This window comes from Balaenoptera borealis (genome assembly GCF_965194805.1).
Source record: "Balaenoptera borealis genome assembly, chromosome: 19".
Taxonomy (NCBI): Eukaryota; Metazoa; Chordata; class Mammalia; order Artiodactyla; family Balaenopteridae; genus Balaenoptera; species Balaenoptera borealis.
This window is the reverse complement of record NC_138878.1, coordinates 45,382,463-45,404,340: the sequence shown is the minus strand read 5'-3', so window position 1 is coordinate 45,404,340 and position 21,878 is coordinate 45,382,463.

Below are 21,878 nucleotides of genomic sequence, written 5' to 3'. Positions count from 1 at the left end.
CATGTTACCAGGCCACTGGGTTCCAGAAACAATCCTCAGTTATATTCCCAGGCTACAGGGTTCCAGAGTAAAACCTCAGTCATGTTCCCAGTCCACAGGGTTCCAGAATCAAACCAATGTCAATTTCCCAGGCCATGCGTTTCAAGTATCAGGTCGCAGTCATGTTTCCAGAGCACAGGGTTCAACAATCAAACCTCAGTAATGTTGCCAGTCCACAGATTTCTGCCATCAAACCTCAGTCAAGTTCCCAGGCCACAGATTTCCAGAATCAAACCTCAGTCATATTCCCAGGCCACAGTTTTCCAGAATCACGCCTCAGTCATGTTCCCTGGCCACAGGGATCCAGAATCAAACCTCAGTCATGTTGCCAGGCCATAGGGTACCACCATCAAACCTCAGTCATATTCCCAGACCACAGGTTTCCACAATCAAACCGATTTCATGTTCCCAGGCAACAGGGTACCAGAATCCAAAGTGATGTCATGTTCCCAGGCCCCAGGATTCCTCAATCTAACATCAGTCATGTTCACAGGCCAATGGTTTCCAAAATCAAACCACAGTCATATTCCCAGGCCACATGGTTCCAGAATCAAACCTCAGTCATGTTCCCAGTCCACAGGATTCCAGAACCAAGCTTTCAGTCAGGTTCCCAGGGCACAGTATTCCATAATCTAAACAGATGTCATGTTCCCAGGCCGCAGGATTCCAGAATCACGCCTCAGTCATGTTCCCAGGCCACAGGGTTCCAGAATCAAACCAATGTCAAATTCCTAGGCCATGGGTTTCCAGTACCAAGCCACAGTCATGTTTCCTGGGCACAGGATTCCAGAATCTCGCCTCAGTCATGTTCCCTGGCCACAGGGTTAAAGAATCAAACCAATGTCAAGTTCCCAAGCCATGGGTTTCAAGTATCAGGTCGCAGTCATGTTTCCAGGGTACAGGGTTCTACAATCAAACCTCAGTCATGTTGCCAGTCCACAGGTTTCTGCCATCAAACCTCAGTCAAGTTCCCAGGCCACAGATTTCCAGAATCAAAGCTCAGTCATATTCCCAGGACACATGGTTCCAGAATCAAACCTCAGTCATGTTCGCAGGCCACAGGATTCCACAATCAAACCACAGTCATGTTCCCAGGAGAAAGGTGTCCAGAAGCAAACCTCAGTCATGTTCCCAGGGAACAGGGTTCCAGAAACAAACCTCAGTCATGTTGCCAGGCCACAGGTTTCCACCATCAAACCTCAGACATATTCCCAAGCCACAGGGTTCCAGAATCAAACCGTTCTCATGTTCCCAGGCCACAGGGTTCCAGAATCCACTGATGACATGTTCCCCGGCCACAGGGTTCCAGAATCCACTGATGTCATGTTCCCAGGCCACAGGATTCCAGAATAAAACCTCAGTCAAGTTCCCTGTCCACAGGGTTCCAGAACCAAGCCTCAGTCAGGTTCCCAGGGCCCAGTATTCCACAATCTAAACAGATGTCATGTTCCCAGGGCACAGCATTCCAGAATCACGCCTCAGTCTTGTTCCTGGCCACAGGGTTCCAGAATCAAACCAATGTCAAGTTCCCAGGCCATGGGTTTCAAGTATCAGGTCTCAGTCATGTTTCCAGGGTACAGGGTTCTACAATCAAACCTCAGTCATGTTGCCAGTCCACAGATTTCTGCCATCAAACCTCAGTCAAGTTCCCAGGCCACAGATTTCCAGAATCAAACTTCAGTCATATTCCCAGGCCACACTTTTCCAGAATCACGCCTCAGTCATGTTCCCAGGCCACAGCGTTCCAGAATCAAACCAATGTCAAACTCCTAGGCCATGGGTTTCCACTACCAGGCCACAGTCATGTTTCCAGGGCACAGGGTTCTACAATCAAACCTCAGTCATGTTGCCAGTCCACAGGTTTCTGCCATCAAACCTCAGTCAAGTTCCCAGGCCAAAGATTTCCAATATCAAACCTCAGTCATATTCGCAGGACACATGGTTCCAGAATCAAACCTCAGTCATGTTTGCAGGACCCATGATTCTACAATCAGAACACAGTCATGTTCCCAGCACAAAGGTGTCCAGAATCAAACCTCAGTCATGTTCCCAGGGAACAGGGTTCCAGAAACAAACATCAGTCATGTTGCCAAGCCACAGGTTTCCACCATCAAACCTCAGACATGTTCCCAGGCCACAGGGTTCCAGAATCAAACCGTTCTCATGTTCCCAGGCCACTGGGTTCCAGAATCCACTGATGTCATGTTCCCAGGCCACAGGGTTCGAGAAACAATCCTCAGTTATTTTCGCAGGCTACAGGGTTCCAGAATAAAACCTCAGTCATGTTCCCAGTCCACAGGGTACCAAAACCAAGCCTCAGTCAGATTCCCAGGGCCCAGTATTCCACAATCTAAACAGATGTCATGTTCCCAGGCAACAGGATTCCAGAATCACGCCTCAGTCTTGTTCCTGGCCACAGGGTTCCAGAATCAAACCAATGTCAAATTCCCAGGCCATGGGTTTCAAGTATCAGGTCGCAGTCATGTTTCCAGGGCACAGGGTTCTACAATCAAACCTCAGTCATGTTGCCAGTCCACAGATTTCTGCCATCAAACCTCAGTCAAGTTCCCAGGCCACAGATTTCCAGAATCAAACCTCAGTCATATTCCCAGGCCACACTTTTCCAGAATCACGCCTCAGTCATGTTACCAGGCCACCGGGTTCCAGAAACAATCCTCAGTTATATTCCCAGGCTACAGGGTTCCAGAATAAAACCTCAGTCATGTTCCCGGTCCACAGGGTTCCAGAATCAAACCAATGTCAAATTCCCAGGCCATGCGTTTCAAGTATCAGGTCTCAGTCATGTTTCCAGAGCACAGGGTTCAACAATCAAACCTCAGTAATGTTGCCAGTCCACAGATTTCTGCCATCAAACCTCAGTCAAGTTCCCAGGCCACAGATTTCCAGAATCAAACCTCAGTCATATTCCCAAGCCACAGTTTTCCAGAATCACGCCTCAGTCATGTTCCCTGGCCACAGGGATCCAGAATCAAACCTCAGTCATGTTGCCAGGCCATAGGGTACCACCATCAAACCTCAGTCATATTCCCAGACCACAGGTTTCCACAATCAAACCGATTTCATGTTCCCAGGCAACAGGGTACCAGAATCCAAAGTGATGTCATGTTCCCAGGCCCCAGGATTCCTCAATCTAACATCAGTCATGTTCACAGGCCAATGGTTTCCAAAATCAAACCACAGTCATATTCCCAGGCCACATGGTTCCAGAATCAAACCTCAGTCATGTTCCCAGTCCACAGGATTCCAGAACCAAGCTTTCAGTCAGGTTCCCAGGGCACAGTATTCCATAATCTAAACAGATGTCATGTTCCCAGGCCGCAGGATTCCAGAATCACGCCTCAGTCATGTTCCCAGGCCACAGGGTTCCAGAATCAAACCAATGTCAAATTCCTAGGCCATGGGTTTCCAGTACCAAGCCACAGTCATGTTTCCTGGGCACAGGATTCCAGAATCTCGCCTCAGTCATGTTCCCTGGCCACAGGGTTAAAGAATCAAACCAATGTCAAGTTCCCAAGCCATGGGTTTCAAGTATCAGGTCGCAGTCATGTTTCCAGGGTACAGGGTTCTACAATCAAACCTCAGTCATGTTGCCAGTCCACAGGTTTCTGCCATCAAACCTCAGTCAAGTTCCCAGGCCACAGATTTCCAGAATCAAAGCTCAGTCATATTCCCAGGACACATGGTTCCAGAATCAAACCTCAGTCATGTTCGCAGGCCACAGGATTCCACAATCAAACCACAGTCATGTTCCCAGGAGAAAGGTGTCCAGAAGCAAACCTCAGTCATGTTCCCAGGGAACAGGGTTCCAGAAACAAACCTCAGTCATGTTGCCAGGCCACAGGTTTCCACCATCAAACCTCAGACATATTCCCAAGCCACAGGGTTCCAGAATCAAACCGTTCTCATGTTCCCAGGCCACAGGGTTCCAGAATCCACTGATGACATGTTCCCCGGCCACAGGGTTCCAGAATCCACTGATGTCATGTTCCCAGGCCACAGGATTCCAGAATAAAACCTCAGTCAAGTTCCCTGTCCACAGGGTTCCAGAACCAAGCCTCAGTCAGGTTCCCAGGGCCCAGTATTCCACAGTCTAAACAGATGTCATGTTCCCAGGGCACAGCATTCCAGAATCACGCCTCAGTCTTGTTCCTGGCCACAGGGTTCCAGAATCAAACCAATGTCAAGTTCCCAGGCCATGGGTTTCAAGTATCAGGTCTCAGTCATGTTTCCAGGGTACAGGGTTCTACAATCAAACCTCAGTCATGTTGCCAGTCCACAGATTTCTGCCATCAAACCTCAGTCAAGTTCCCAGGCCACAGATTTCCAGAATCAAACTTCAGTCATATTCCCAGGTCACACTTTTCCAGAATCACGCCTCAGTCATGTTCCTAGGCCACAGCGTTCCAGAATCAAACCAATGTCAAACTCCTAGGCCATGGGTTTCCACTACCAGGCCACAGTCATGTTTCCAGGGCACAGGGTTCTACAATCAAACCTCAGTCATGTTGCCAGTCCACAGGTTTCTGCCATCAAACCTCAGTCAAGTTCCCAGGCCAAAGATTTCCAATATCAAACCTCAGTCATATTCGCAGGACACATGGTTCCAGAATCAAACCTCAGTCATGTTTGCAGGACCCATGATTCTACAATCAGAACACAGTCATGTTCCCAGCACAAAGGTGTCCAGAATCAAACCTCAGTCATGTTCCCAGGGAACAGGGTTCCAGAAACAAACCTCAGTCATGTTGCCAAGCCACAGGTTTCCACCATCAAACCTCAGACATGTTCCCAGGCCACAGGGTTCCAGAATCAAACCGTTCTCATGTTCCCAGGCCACTGGGTTCCAGAATCCACTGATGTCATGTTCCCAGGCCACAGGGTTCGAGAAACAATCCTCAGTTATTTTCGCAGGCTACAGGGTTCCAGAATAAAACCTCAGTCATGTTCCCAGTCCACAGGGTACCAAAACCAAGCCTCAGTCAGATTCCCAGGGCCCAGTATTCCACAATCTAAACAGATGTCATGTTCCCAGGCAACAGGATTCCAGAATCACACCTCAGTCTTGTTCCTGGCCACAGGGTTCCAGAATCAAACCAATGTCAAATTCCCAGGCCATGGGTTTCAAGTATCAGGTCGCAGTCATGTTTCCAGGGCACAGGGTTCTACAATCAAACCTCAGTCATGTTGCCAGTCCACAGATTTCTGCCATCAAACCTCAGTCAAGTTCCCAGGCCACAGATTTCCAGAATCAAACCTCAGTCATATTCCCAGGCCACACTTTTCCAGAATCACGCCTCAGTCATGTTACCAGGCCACCGGGTTCCAGAAACAATCCTCAGTTATATTCCCAGGCTACAGGGTTCCAGAATAAAACCTCAGTCATGTTCCCGGTCCACAGGGTTCCAGAATCAAACCAATGTCAATTTCCCAGGCCATGCGTTTCAAGTATCAGGTCGCAGTCATGTTTCCAGAGCACAGGGTTCAACAATCAAACCTCAGTAATGTTGCCAGTCCACAGATTTCTGCCATCAAACCTCAGTCAAGTTCCCAGGCCACAGATTTCCAGAATCAAACCTCAGTCATATTCCCAAGCCACAGTTTTCCAGAATCACGCCTCAGTCATGTTCCCTGGCCACAGGGATCCAGAATCAAACCTCAGTCATATTGCCAGGCCATAGGGTACCGCCATCAAACCTCAGTCATATTCCCAGACCACAGGTTTCCACAATCAGACCGATTTCATGTTCCCAGGCAACAGGGTACCAGAATCCAAAGTGATGTCATGTTCCCAGGCCCCAGGATTCCTCAATCTAACATCAGTCATGTTCACAGGCCAATGGTTTCCAAAATCAAACCACAGTCATATTCCCAGGCCACATGGTTCCAGAATCAAACCTCAGTCATGTTCCCAGTCCACAGGATTCCAGAACCAAGCTTTCAGTCAGGTTCCCAGGGCACAGTATTCCATAATCTAAACAGATGTCATGTTCCCAGGCCGCAGGATTCCAGAATCACGCCTCAGTCATGTTCCCAGGCCACAGGGTTCCAGAATCAAACCAATGTCAAATTCCTAGGCCATGGGTTTCCAGTACCAAGCCACAGTCATGTTTCCTGGGCACAGGATTCCAGAATCTCGCCTCAGTCATGTTCCCTGGCCACAGGGTTAAAGAATCAAACCAATGTCAAGTTCCCAAGCCATGGGTTTCAAGTATCAGGTCGCAGTCATGTTTCCAGGGTACAGGGTTCTACAATCAAACCTCAGTCATGTTGCCAGTCCACAGGTTTCTGCCATCAAACCTCAGTCAAGTTCCCAGGCCACAGATTTCCAGAATCAAAGCTCAGTCATATTCCCAGGACACATGGTTCCAGAATCAAACCTCAGTCATGTTCGCAGGCCACAGGATTCCACAATCAAACCACAGTCATGTTCCCAGGAGAAAGGTGTCCAGAAGCAAACCTCAGTCATGTTCCCAGGGAACAGGGTTCCAGAAACAAACCTCAGTCATGTTGCCAGGCCACAGGTTTCCACCATCAAACCTCAGACATATTCCCAAGCCACAGGGTTCCAGAATCAAACCGTTCTCATGTTCCCAGGCCACAGGGTTCCAGAATCCACTGATGACATGTTCCCCGGCCACAGGGTTCCAGAATCCACTGATGTCATGTTCCCAGGCCACAGGATTCCAGAATAAAACCTCAGTCAAGTTCCCTGTCCACAGGGTTCCAGAACCAAGCCTCAGTCAGGTTCCCAGGGCCCAGTATTCCACAATCTAAACAGATGTCATGTTCCCAGGGCACAGCATTCCAGAATCACGCCTCAGTCTTGTTCCTGGCCACAGGGTTCCAGAATCAAACCAATGTCAAGTTCCCAGGCCATGGGTTTCAAGTATCAGGTCTCAGTCATGTTTCCAGGGTACAGGGTTCTACAATCAAATCTCAGTCATGTTGCCAGTCCAAAGATTTCTGCCATCAAACCTCAGTCAAGTTCCCAGGCCACAGATTTCCAGAATCAAACTTAAGTCATATTCCCAGGCCACACTTTTCCAGAATCACGCCTCAGTCATGTTCCTAGGCCACAGCGTTCCAGAATCAAACCAATGTCATACTCCTAGGCCATGGGTTTCCACTACCAGGCCACAGTCATGTTTCCAGGGCACAGGGTTCTACAATCAAACCTCAGTCATGTTGCCAGTCCACAGGTTTCTGCCATCAAACCTCAGTCAAGTTCCCAGGCCAAAGATTTCCAATATCAAACCTCAGTCATATTCGCAGGACACATGGTTCCAGAATCAAACCTCAGTCATGTTTGCAGGACCCATGATTCTACAATCAGAACACAGTCATGTTCCCAGCACAAAGGTGTCCAGAATCAAACCTCAGTCATGTTCCCAGGGAACAGGGTTCCAGAAACAAACCTCAGTCATGTTGCCAAGCCACAGGTTTCCACCATCAAACCTCAGACATGTTCCCAGGCCACAGGGTTCCAGAATCAAACCGTTCTCATGTTCCCAGGCCACAGGGTTCCAGAATCCACTGATGTCATGTTCCCAGGCCACAGGGTTCGAGAAACAATCCTCAGTTATTTTCGCAGGCTACAGGGTTCCAGAATAAAACCTCAGTCATGTTCCCAGTCCACAGGGTACCAAAACCAAGCCTCAGTCAGATTCCCAGGGCCCAGTATTCCACAATCTAAACAGATGTCATGTTCCCAGGCAACAGGATTCCAGAATCATGCCTCACTCTTGTTCCTGGCCACAGGGTTCCAGAATCAAACCAATGTCAAATTCCCAGGCCATGGGTTTCAAGTATCAGGTCGCAGTCATGTTTCCAGGGCACAGGGTTCTACAATCAAACCTCAGTAATGTTGCCAGTCCACAGATTTCTGCCATCAAACCTCAGTCAAGTTCCCAGGCCACAGATTTCCAGAATCAAACCTCAGTCATATTCCCAGGCCACACTTTTCTAGAATCACGCCTCAGTCATGTTACCAGGCCACTGGGTTCCAGAAACAATCCTCAGTTATATTCCCAGGCTACAGGGTTCCAGAATAAAACCTCAGTCATGTTCCCAGTCCACAGGGTTCCAGAATCAAACCAATGTCAATTTCCCAGGCCATGCGTTTCAAGTATCAGGTCGCAGTCATGTTTCCAGAGCACAGGGTTCAACAATCAAACCTCAGTAATGTTGCCAGTCCACAGATTTCTGCCATCAAACCTCAGTCAAGTTCCCAGGCCACAGATTTCCAGAATCAAACCTCAGTCATATTCCCAGGCCACAGTTTTCCAGAATCACGCCTCAGTCATGTTCCCTGGCCACAGGGATCCAGAATCAAACCTCAGTCATGTTGCCAGGCCATAGGGTACCACCATCAAACCTCAGTCATATTCCCAGACCACAGGTTTCCACAATCAAACCGATTTCATGTTCCCAGGCAACAGGGTACCAGAATCCAAAGTGATGTCATGTTCCCAGGCCCCAGGATTCCTCAATCTAACATCAGTCATGTTCACAGGCCAATGGTTTCCAAAATCAAACCACAGTCATATTCCCAGGCCACATGGTTCCAGAATCAAACCTCAGTCATGTTCCCAGTCCACAGGATTCCAGAACCAAGCTTTCAGTCAGGTTCCCAGGGCACAGTATTCCATAATCTAAACAGATGTCATGTTCCCAGGCCGCAGGATTCCAGAATCACGCCTCAGTCATGTTCCCAGGCCACAGGGTTCCAGAATCAAACCAATGTCAAATTCCTAGGCCATGGGTTTCCAGTACCAAGCCACAGTCATGTTTCCTGGGCACAGGATTCCAGAATCTCGCCTCAGTCATGTTCCCTGGCCACAGGGTTAAAGAATCAAACCAATGTCAAGTTCCCAAGCCATGGGTTTCAAGTATCAGGTCGCAGTCATGTTTCCAGGGTACAGGGTTCTACAATCAAACCTCAGTCATGTTGCCAGTCCACAGGTTTCTGCCATCAAACCTCAGTCAAGTTCCCAGGCCACAGATTTCCAGAATCAAAGCTCAGTCATATTCCCAGGACACATGGTTCCAGAATCAAACCTCAGTCATGTTCGCAGGCCACAGGATTCCACAATCAAACCACAGTCATGTTCCCAGGAGAAAGGTGTCCAGAAGCAAACCTCAGTCATGTTCCCAGGGAACAGGGTTCCAGAAACAAACCTCAGTCATGTTGCCAGGCCACAGGTTTCCACCATCAAACCTCAGACATATTCCCAAGCCACAGGGTTCCAGAATCAAACCGTTCTCATGTTCCCAGGCCACAGGGTTCCAGAATCCACTGATGACATGTTCCCCGGCCACAGGGTTCCAGAATCCACTGATGTCATGTTCCCAGGCCACAGGATTCCAGAATAAAACCTCAGTCAAGTTCCCTGTCCACAGGGTTCCAGAACCAAGCCTCAGTCAGGTTCCCAGGGCCCAGTATTCCACAATCTAAACAGATGTCATGTTCCCAGGGCACAGCATTCCAGAATCACGCCTCAGTCATGTTCCTAGGCCACAGCGTTCCAGAATCAAACCAATGTCAAACTCCTAGGCCATGGGTTTCCACTACCAGGCCACAGTCATGTTTCCAGGGCACAGGGTTCTACAATCAAACCTCAGTCATGTTGCCAGTCCACAGGTTTCTGCCATCAAACCTCAGTCAAGTTCCCAGGCCAAAGATTTCCAATATCAAACCTCAGTCATATTCGCAGGACACATGGTTCCAGAATCAAACCTCAGTCATGTTTGCAGGACCCATGATTCTACAATCAGAACACAGTCATGTTCCCAGCACAAAGGTGTCCAGAATCAAACCTCAGTCATGTTCCCAGGGAACAGGGTTCCAGAAACAAACCTCAGTCATGTTGCCAAGCCACAGGTTTCCACCATCAAACCTCAGACATGTTCCCAGGCCACAGGGTTGCAGAATCAAACCGTTCTCATGTTCCCAGGCCACAGGGTTCCAGAATCCACTGATGTCATGTTCCCAGGCCACAGGGTTCGAGAAACAATCCTCAGTTATTTTCGCAGGCTACAGGGTTCCAGAATAAAACCTCAGTCATGTTCCCAGTCCATAGGGTACCAAAACCAAGCCTCAGTCAGATTCCCAGGGCCCAGTATTCCACAATCTAAACAGATGTCATGTTCCCAGGCAACAGGATTCCAGAATCACGCCTCAGTCTTGTTCCTGGCCACAGGGTTCCAGAATCAAACCAATGTCAAATTCCCAGGCCATGGGTTTCAAGTATCAGGTCGCAGTCATGTTTCCAGGGCACAGGGTTCTACAATCAAACCTCAGTCATGTTGCCAGTCCACAGATTTCTGCCATCAAACCTCAGTCAAGTTCCCAGGCCACAGATTTCCAGAATCAAACCTCAGTCATATTCCCAGGCCACACTTTTCCAGAATCACGCCTCAGTCATGTTACCAGGCCACCGGGTTCCAGAAATAATCCTCAGTTATATTCCCAGGCTACAGGGTTCCAGAATAAAACCTCAGTCATGTTCCCGGTCCACAGGGTTCCAGAATCAAGCCAATGTCAATTTCCGAGGCCATGCGTTTCAAGTATCAGGTCGCAGTCATGTTTCCAGAGCACAGGGTTCAACAGTCAAACCTCAGTAATGTTGCCAGTCCACAGATTTCTGCCATCAAACCTCAGTCAAGTTCCCAGGCCACAGATTTCCAGAATCAAACCTCAGTCATATTCCCAGGCCACAGTTTTCCAGAATCACACCTCAGTCATGTTCCCTGGCCACAGGGATCCAGAATCAAACCTCAGTCATGTTGCCAGGCCATAGGGTACCACCATCAAACCTCAGTCATATTCCCAGACCACAGGTTTCCACAATCAAACCGATTTCATGTTCCCAGGCAACAGGGTACCAGAATCCAAAGTGATGTCATGTTCCCAGGCCCCAGGATTCCTCAATCTAACATCAGTCATGTTCACAGGCCAATGGTTTCCAAAATCAAACCACAGTCATATTCCCAGGCCACATGGTTCCAGAATCAAACCTCAGTCATGTTCCCAGTCCACAGGATTCCAGAACCAAGCTTTCAGTCAGGTTCCCAGGGCACAGTATTCCATAATCTAAACAGATGTCATGTTCCCAGGCCGCAGGATTCCAGAATCACGCCTCAGTCATGTTCCCAGGCCACAGGGTTCCAGAATCAAACCAATGTCAAATTCCTAGGCCATGGGTTTCCAGTACCAAGCCACAGTCATGTTTCCTGGGCACAGGATTCCAGAATCTCGCCTCAGTCATGTTCCCTGGCCACAGGGTTAAAGAATCAAACCAATGTCAAGTTCCCAAGCCATGGGTTTCAAGTATCAGGTCGCAGTCATGTTTCCAGGGTACAGGGTTCTACAATCAAACCTCAGTCATGTTGCCAGTCCACAGGTTTCTGCCATCAAACCTCAGTCAAGTTCCCAGGCCACAGATTTCCAGAATCAAAGCTCAGTCATATTCCCAGGACACATGGTTCCAGAATCAAACCTCAGTCATGTTCGCAGGCCACAGGATTCCACAATCAAACCACAGTCATGTTCCCAGGAGAAAGGTGTCCAGAAGCAAACCTCAGTCATGTTCCCAGGGAACAGGGTTCCAGAAACAAACCTCAGTCATGTTGCCAGGCCACAGGTTTCCACCATCAAACCTCAGACATATTCCCAAGCCACAGGGTTCCAGAATCAAACCGTTCTCATGTTCCCAGGCCACAGGGTTCCAGAATCCACTGATGACATGTTCCCCGGCCACAGCGTTCCAGAATCCACTGATGTCATGTTCCCAGGCCACAGGATTCCAGAATAAAACCTCAGTCAAGTTCCCTGTCCACAGGGTTCCAGAACCAAGCCTCAGTCAGGTTCCCAGGGCCCAGTATTCCACAGTCTAAACAGATGTCATGTTCCCAGGGCACAGCATTCCAGAATCACGCCTCAGTCTTGTTCCTGGCCACAGGGTTCCAGAATCAAACCAATGTCAAGTTCCCAGGCCATGGGTTTCAAGTATCAGGTCTCAGTCATGTTTCCAGGGTACAGGGTTCTACAATCAAACCTCAGTCATGTTGCCAGTCCACAGATTTCTGCCATCAAACCTCAGTCAAGTTCCCAGGCCACAGATTTCCAGAATCAAACTTCAGTCATATTCCCAGGCCACACTTTTCCAGAATCACGCCTCAGTCATGTTCCCAGGCCACAGCGTTCCAGAATCAAACCAATGTCAAACTCCTAGGCCATGGGTTTCCACTACCAGGCCACAGTCATGTTTCCAGGGCACAGGGTTCTACAATCAAACCTCAGTCATGTTGCCAGTCCACAGGTTTCTGCCATCAAACCTCAGTCAAGTTCCCAGGCCAAAGATTTCCAATATCAAACCTCAGTCATATTCGCAGGACACATGGTTCCAGAATCAAACCTCAGTCATGTTTGCAGGACCCATGATTCCACAATCAAAACACAGTCATGTTCCCAGCACAAAGGTGTCCAGAATCAAACCTCAGTCATGTTCCCAGGGAACAGGGTTCCAGAAACAAACCTCAGTCATGTTGCCAAGCCACAGGTTTCCACCATCAAACCTCAGACATGTTCCCAGGCCACAGGGTTCCAGAATCAAACCGTTCTCATGTTCCCAGGCCACAGGGTTCCAGAATCCACTGATGTCATGTTCCCAGGCCACAGGGTTCGAGAAACAATCCTCATTTATTTTCGCAGGCTACAGGGTTCCAGAATAAAACCTCAGTCATGTTCCCAGTCCACAGGGTACCAAAACCAAGCCTCAGTCAGATTCCCAGGGCCCAGTATTCCACAATCTAAACAGATGTCATGTTCCCAGGGCACAGCATTCCAGAATCACGCCTCAGTCTTGTTCCTGGCCACAGGGTTCCAGAATCAAACCAATGTCAAGTTCCCAGGCCATGGGTTTCAAGTATCAGGTCTCAGTCATGTTTCCAGGGTACAGGGTTCTACAATCAAACCTCAGTCATGTTGCCAGTCCACAGATTTCTGCCATCAAACCTCAGTCAAGTTCCCAGGCCACAGATTTCCAGAATCAAACTTCAGTCATATTCCCAGGTCACAATTTTCCAGAATCACGCCTCAGTCATGTTCCTAGGCCACAGCGTTCCAGAATCAAACCAATGTCAAACTCCTAGGCCATGGGTTTCCACTACCAGGCCACAGTCATGTTTCCAGGGCACAGGGTTCTACAATCAAACCTCAGTCATGTTGCCAGTCCACAGGTTTCTGCCATCAAACCTCAGTCAAGTTCCCAGGCCAAAGATTTCCAATATCAAACCTCAGTCATATTCGCAGGACACATGGTTCCAGAATCAAACCTCAGTCATGTTTGCAGGACCCATGATTCTACAATCAGAACACAGTCATGTTCCCAGCACAAAGGTGTCCAGAATCAAACCTCAGTCATGTTCCCAGGGAACAGGGTTCCAGAAACAAACCTCAGTCATGTTGCCAAGCCACAGGTTTCCACCATCAAACCTCAGACATGTTCCCAGGCCACAGGGTTCCAGAATCAAACCGTTCTCATGTTCCCAGGCCACTGGGTTCCAGAATCCACTGATGTCATGTTCCCAGGCCACAGGGTTCGAGAAACAATCCTCAGTTATTTTCGCAGGCTACAGGGTTCCAGAATAAAACCTCAGTCATGTTCCCAGTCCACAGGGTACCAAAACCAAGCCTCAGTCAGATTCCCAGGGCCCAGTATTCCACAATCTAAACAGATGTCATGTTCCCAGGCAACAGGATTCCAGAATCACACCTCAGTCTTGTTCCTGGCCACAGGGTTCCAGAATCAAACCAATGTCAAATTCCCAGGCCATGGGTTTCAAGTATCAGGTCGCAGTCATGTTTCCAGGGCACAGGGTTCTACAATCAAACCTCAGTCATGTTGCCAGTCCACAGATTTCTGCCATCAAACCTCAGTCAAGTTCCCAGGCCACAGATTTCCAGAATCAAACCTCAGTCATATTCCCAGGCCACACTTTTCCAGAATCACGCCTCAGTCATGTTACCAGGCCACCGGGTTCCAGAAACAATCCTCAGTTATATTCCCAGGCTACAGGGTTCCAGAATAAAACCTCAGTCATGTTCCCGGTCCACAGGGTTCCAGAATCAAACCAATGTCAATTTCCCAGGCCATGCGTTTCAAGTATCAGGTCGCAGTCATGTTTCCAGAGCACAGGGTTCAACAATCAAACCTCAGTAATGTTGCCAGTCCACAGATTTCTGCCATCAAACCTCAGTCAAGTTCCCAGGCCACAGATTTCCAGAATCAAACCTCAGTCATATTCCCAAGCCACAGTTTTCCAGAATCACGCCTCAGTCATGTTCCCTGGCCACAGGGATCCAGAATCAAACCTCAGTCATGTTGCCAGGCCATAGGGTACCACCATCAAACCTCAGTCATATTCCCAGACCACAGGTTTCCACAATCAAACCGATTTCATGTTCCCAGGCAACAGGGTACCAGAATCCAAAGTGATGTCATGTTCCCAGGCCCCAGGATTCCTCAATCTAACATCAGTCATGTTCACAGGCCAATGGTTTCCAAAATCAAACCACAGTCATATTCCCAGGCCACATGGTTCCAGAATCAAACCTCAGTCATGTTCCCAGTCCACAGGATTCCAGAACCAAGCTTTCAGTCAGGTTCCCAGGGCACAGTATTCCATAATCTAAACAGATGTCATGTTCCCAGGCCGCAGGATTCCAGAATCACGCCTCAGTCATGTTCCCAGGCCACAGGGTTCCAGAATCAAACCAATGTCAAATTCCTAGGCCATGGGTTTCCAGTACCAAGCCACAGTCATGTTTCCTGGGCACAGGATTCCAGAATCTCGCCTCAGTCATGTTCCCTGGCCACAGGGTTAAAGAATCAAACCAATGTCAAGTTCCCAAGCCATGGGTTTCAAGTATCAGGTCGCAGTCATGTTTCCAGGGTACAGGGTTCTACAATCAAACCTCAGTCATGTTGCCAGTCCACAGGTTTCTGCCATCAAACCTCAGTCAAGTTCCCAGGCCACAGATTTCCAGAATCAAAGCTCAGTCATATTCCCAGGACACATGGTTCCAGAATCAAACCTCAGTCATGTTCGCAGGCCACAGGATTCCACAATCAAACCACAGTCATGTTCCCAGGAGAAAGGTGTCCAGAAGCAAACCTCAGTCATGTTCCCAGGGAACAGGGTTCCAGAAACAAACCTCAGTCATGTTGCCAGGCCACAGGTTTCCACCATCAAACCTCAGACATATTCCCAAGCCACAGGGTTCCAGAATCAAACCGTTCTCATGTTCCCAGGCCACAGGGTTCCAGAATCCACTGATGACATGTTCCCCGGCCACAGGGTTCCAGAATCCACTGATGTCATGTTCCCAGGCCACAGGATTCCAGAATAAAACCTCAGTCAAGTTCCCTGTCCACAGGGTTCCAGAACCAAGCCTCAGTCAGGTTCCCAGGGCCCAGTATTCCACAGTCTAAACAGATGTCATGTTCCCAGGGCACAGCATTCCAGAATCACGCCTCAGTCTTGTTCCTGGCCACAGGGTTCCAGAATCAAACCAATGTCAAGTTCCCAGGCCATGGGTTTCAAGTATCAGGTCTCAGTCATGTTTCCAGGGTACAGGGTTCTACAATCAAACCTCAGTCATGTTGCCAGTCCACAGATTTCTGCCATCAAACCTCAGTCAAGTTCCCAGGCCACAGATTTCCAGAATCAAACTTCAGTCATATTCCCAGGCCACACTTTTCCAGAATCACGCCTCAGTCATGTTCCCAGGCCACAGCGTTCCAGAATCAAACCAATGTCAAACTCCTAGGCCATGGGTTTCCACTACCAGGCCACAGTCATGTTTCCAGGGCACAGGGTTCTACAATCAAACCTCAGTCATGTTGCCAGTCCACAGGTTTCTGCCATCAAACCTCAGTCAAGTTCCCAGGCCAAAGATTTCCAATATCAAACCTCAGTCATATTCGCAGGACACATGGTTCCAGAATCAAACCTCAGTCATGTTTGCAGGACCCATGATTCCACAATCAAAACACAGTCATGTTCCCAGCACAAAGGTGTCCAGAATCAAACCTCAGTCATGTTCCCAGGGAACAGGGTTCCAGAAACAAACCTCAGTCATGTTGCCAAGCCACAGGTTTCCACCATCAAACCTCAGACATGTTCCCAGGCCACAGGGTTCCAGAATCAAACCGTTCTCATGTTCCCAGGCCACAGGGTTCCAGAATCCACTGATGTCATGTTCCCAGGCCACAGGGTTCGAGAAACAATCCTCAGTTATTTTCGCAGGCTACAGGGTTCCAGAATAAAACCTCAGTCATGTTCCCAGTCCACAGGGTACCAAAACCAAGCCTCAGTCAGATTCCCAGGGCCCAGTATTCCACAATCTAAACAGATGTCATGTTCCCAGGCAACAGGATTCCAGAATCACGCCTCAGTCTTGTTCCTGGCCACAGGGTTCCAGAATCAAACCAATGTCAAATTCCCAGGCCATGGGTTTCAAGTATCAGGTCGCAGTCATGTTTCCAGGGCACAGGGTTCTACAATCAAACCTCAGTAATGTTGCCAGTCCACAGATTTCTGCCATCAAACCTCAGTCAAGTTCCCAGGCCACAGATTTCCAGAATCAAACCTCAGTCATATTCCCAGGCCACACTTTTCTAGAATCACGCCTCAGTCATGTTACCAGGCCACTGGGTTCCAGAAACAATCCTCAGTTATATTCCCAGGCTACAGGGTTCCAGAATAAAACCTCAGTCATGTTCCCGGTCCACAGGGTTCCAGAATCAAACCAATGTCAATTTCCCAGGCCATGCGTTTCAAGTATCAGGTCGCAGTCATGTTTCCAGAGCACAGGGTTCAACAATCAAACCTCAGTAATGTTGCCAGTCCACAGATTTCTGCCATCAAACCTCAGTCAAGTTCCCAGGCCACAGATTTCCAGAATCAAACCTCAGTCATATTCCAAGGCCACAGTTTTCCAGAATCACACCTCAGTCATGTTCCCTGGCCACAGGGATCCAGAATCAAACCTCAGTCATGTTGCCAGGCCATAGGGTACCACCATCAAACCTCAGTCATATTCCCAGACCACAGGTTTCCACAATCAAACTGATTTCATGTTCCCAGGCAACAGGGTACCAGAATCCAAAGTGATGTCATGTTCCCAGGCCCCAGGATTCCTCAATCTAACATCAGTCATGTTCACAGGCCAATGGTTTCCAAAATCAAACCACAGTCATATTCCCAGGCCACATGGTTCCAGAATCAAACCTCAGTCATGTTCCCAGTCCACAGGATTCCAGAACCAAGCTTTCAGTCAGGTTCCCAGGGCACAGTATTCCATAATCTAAACAGATGTCATGTTCCCAGGCCGCAGGATTCCAGAATCACGCCTCAGTCATGTTCCCAGGCCACAGGGTTCCAGAATCAAACCAATGTCAAATTCCTAGGCCATGGGTTTCCAGTACCAAGCCACAGTCATGTTTCCTGGGCACAGGATTCCAGAATCTCGCCTCAGTCATGTTCCCTGGCCACAGGGTTAAAGAATCAAACCAATGTCAAGTTCCCAAGCCATGGGTTTCAAGTATCAGGTCGCAGTCATGTTTCCAGGGTACAGGGTTCTACAATCAAACCTCAGTCATGTTGCCAGTCCACAGGTTTCTGCCATCAAACCTCAGTCAAGTTCCCAGGCCACAGATTTCCAGAATCAAAGCTCAGTCATATTCCCAGGACACATGGTTCCAGAATCAAACCTCAGTCATGTTCGCAGGCCACAGGATTCCACAATCAAACCACAGTCATGTTCCCAGGAGAAAGGTGTCCAGAAGCAAACCTCAGTCATGTTCCCAGGGAACAGGGTTCCAGAAACAAACCTCAGTCATGTTGCCAGGCCACAGGTTTCCACCATCAAACCTCAGACATATTCCCAAGCCACAGGGTTCCAGAATCAAACCGTTCTCATGTTCCCAGGCCACAGGGTTCCAGAATCCACTGATGACATGTTCCCCGGCCACAGGGTTCCAGAATCCACTGATGTCATGTTCCCAGGCCACAGGATTCCAGAATAAAACCTCAGTCAAGTTCCCTGTCCACAGGGTTCCAGAACCAAGCCTCAGTCAGGTTCCCAGGGCCCAGTATTCCACAATCTAAACAGATGTCATGTTCCCAGGGCACAGCATTCCAGAATCACGCCTCAGTCTTGTTCCTGGCCACAGGGTTCCAGAATCAAACCAATGTCAAGTTCCCAGGCCATGGGTTTCAAGTATCAGGTCTCAGTCATGTTTCCAGGGTACAGGGTTCTACAATCAAACCTCAGTCATGTTGCCAGTCCACAGATTTCTGCCATCAAACCTCAGTCAAGTTCCCAGGCCACAGATTTCCAGAATCAAACTTCAGTCATATTCCCAGGCCACACTTTTCCAGAATCACGCCTCAGTCATGTTCCTAGGCCACAGCGTTCCAGAATCAAACCAATGTCAAACTCCTAGGCCATGGGTTTCCACTACCAGGCCACAGTCATGTTTCCAGGGCACAGGGTTCTACAATCAAACCTCAGTCATTTTGCCAGTCAACAGGTTTCTGCCATCAAACCTCAGTCAAGTTCCCAGGCCAAAGATTTCCAATATCAAACCTCAGTCATATTCGCAGGACACATGGTTCCAGAATCAAACCTCAGTCATGTTTGCAGGACCCATGATTCTACAATCAGAACACAGTCATGTTCCCAGCACAAAGGTGTCCAGAATCAAACCTCAGTCATGTTCCCAGGGAACAGGGTTCCAGAAACAAACCTCAGTCATGTTGCCAAGCCACAGGTTTCCACCATCAAACCTCAGACATGTTCCCAGGCCACAGGGTTGCAGAATCAAACCGTTCTCATGTTCCCAGGCCACAGGGTTCCAGAATCCACTGATGTCATGTTCCCAGGCCACAGGGTTCGAGAAACAATCCTCAGTTATTTTCGCAGGCTACAGGGTTCCAGAATAAAACCTCAGTCATGTTCCCAGTCCATAGGGTACCAAAACCAAGCCTCAGTCAGATTCCCAGGGCCCAGTATTCCACAATCTAAACAGATGTCATGTTCCCAGGCAACAGGATTCCAGAATCACGCCTCAGTCTTGTTCCTGGCCACAGGGTTCCAGAATCAAACCAATGTCAAATTCCCAGGCCATGGGTTTCAAGTATCAGGTCGCAGTCATGTTTCCAGGGCACAGGGTTCTACAATCAAACCTCAGTAATGTTGCCAGTCCACAGACTTCTGCCATCAAACCTCAGTCAAGTTCCCAGGCCACAGATTTCCAGAATCAAACCTCAGTCATATTCCCAGGCCACACTTTTCTAGAATCACGCCTCAGTCATGTTACCAGGCCACCGGGTTCCAGAAACAATCCTCAGTTATATTCCCAGGCTACAGGGTTCCAGAATAAAACCTCAGTCATGTTCCCGGTCCACAGGGTTCCAGAATCAAACCAATGTCAATTTCCCAGGCCATGCGTTTCAAGTATCAGGTCGCAGTCATGTTTCCAGAGCACAGGGTTCAACAGTCAAACCTCAGTAATGTTGCCAGTCCACAGATTTCTGCCATCAAACCTCAGTCAAGTTCCCAGGCCACAGATTTCCAGAATCAAACCTCAGTCATATTCCCAGGCCACAGTTTTCCAGAATCACGCCTCAGTCATGTTCCCTGGCCACAGGGATCCAGAATCAAACCTCAGTCATGTTGCCAGGCCATAGGGTACCACCATCAAACCTCAGTCATATTCCCAGACCACAGGTTTCCACAATCAAACCGATTTCATGTTCCCAGGCAACAGGGTACCAGAATCCAAAGTGATGTCATGTTCCCAGGCCCCAGGATTCCTCAATCTAACATCAGTCATGTTCACAGGCCAATGGTTTCCAAAATCAAACCACAGTCATATTCCCAGGCCACATGGTTCCAGAATCAAACCTCAGTCATGTTCCCAGTCCACAGGATTCCAGAACCAAGCTTTCAGTCAGGTTCCCAGGGCACAGTATTCCATAATCTAAACAGATGTCATGTTCCCAGGCCGCAGGATTCCAGAATCACGCCTCAGTCATGTTCCCAGGCCACAGGGTTCCAGAATCAAACCAATGTCAAATTCCTAGGCCATGGGTTTCCAGTACCAAGCCACAGTCATGTTTCCTGGGCACAGGATTCCAGAATCTCGCCTCAGTCATGTTCCCTGGCCACAGGGTTAAAGAATCAAACCAATGTCAAGTTCCCAAGCCATGGGTTTCAAGTATCAGGTCGCAGTCATGTTTCCAGGGTACAGGGTTCTACAATCAAACCTCAGTCATGTTGCCAGTCCACAGGTTTCTGCCATCAAACCTCAGTCAAGTTCCCAGGCCACAGATTTCCAGAATCAAAGCTCAGTCATATTCCCAGGACACATGGTTCCAGAATCAAACCTCAGTCATGTTCGCAGGCCACAGGATTCCACAATCAAACCACAGTCATGTTCCCAGGAGAAAGGTGTCCAGAAGCAAACCTCAGTCATGTTCCCAGGGAACAGGGTTCCAGAAACAAACCTCAGTCATGTTGCCAGGCCACAGGTTTCCACCATCAAACCTCAGACATATTCCCAAGCCACAGGGTTCCAGAATCAAACCGTTCTCATGTTCCCAGGCCACAGGGTTCCAGAATGCACTGATGACATGTTCCCCGGCCACAGGGTTCCAGAATCCACTGATGTCATGTTCCCAGGCCACAGGATTCCAGAATAAAACCTCAGTCAAGTTCCCTGTCCACAGGGTTCCAGAACCAAGCCTCAGTCAGGTTCCCAGGGCCCAGTATTCCACAATCTAAACAGATGTCATGTTCCCAGGGCACAGCATTCCAGAATCACGCCTCAGTCTTGTTCCTGGCCACAGGGTTCCAGAATCAAACCAATGTCAAGTTCCCAGGCCATGGGTTTCAAGTATCAGGTCTCAGTCATGTTTCCAGGGTACAGGGTTCTACAATCAAACCTCAGTCATGTTGCCAGTCCACAGATTTCTGCCATCAAACCTCAGTCAAGTTCCCAGGCCACAGATTTCCAGAATCAAACTTCAGTCATATTCCCAGGTCACACTTTTCCAGAATCACGCCTCAGTCATGTTCCTAGGCCACAGCGTTCCAGAATCAAACCAATGTCAAACTCCTAGGCCATGGGTTTCCACTACCAGGCCACAGTCATGTTTCCAGGGCACAGGGTTCTACAATCAAACCTCAGTCATGTTGCCAGTCCACAGGTTTCTGCCATCAAACCTCAGTCAAGTTCCCAGGCCAAAGATTTCCAATATCAAACCTCAGTCATATTCGCAGGACACATGGTTCCAGAATCAAACCTCAGTCATGTTTGCAGGACCCATGATTCTACAATCAGAACACAGTCATGTTCCCAGCACAAAGGTGTCCAGAATCAAACCTCAGTCATGTTCCCAGGGAACAGGGTTCCAGAAACAAACCTCAGTCATGTTGCCAAGCCACAGGTTTCCACCATCAAACCTCAGACATGTTCCCAGGCCACAGGGTTCCAGAATCAAACCGTTCTCATGTTCCCAGGCCACTGGGTTCCAGAATCCACTGATGTCATGTTCCCAGGCCACAGGGTTCGAGAAACAATCCTCAGTTATTTTCGCAGGCTACAGGGTTCCAGAATCAAACCTCAGTCATGTTCCCAGTCCACAGGGTACCAAAACCAAGCCTCAGTCAGATTCCCAGGGCCCAGTATTCCACAATCTAAACAGATGTCATGTTCCCAGGCAACAGGATTCCAGAATCACACCTC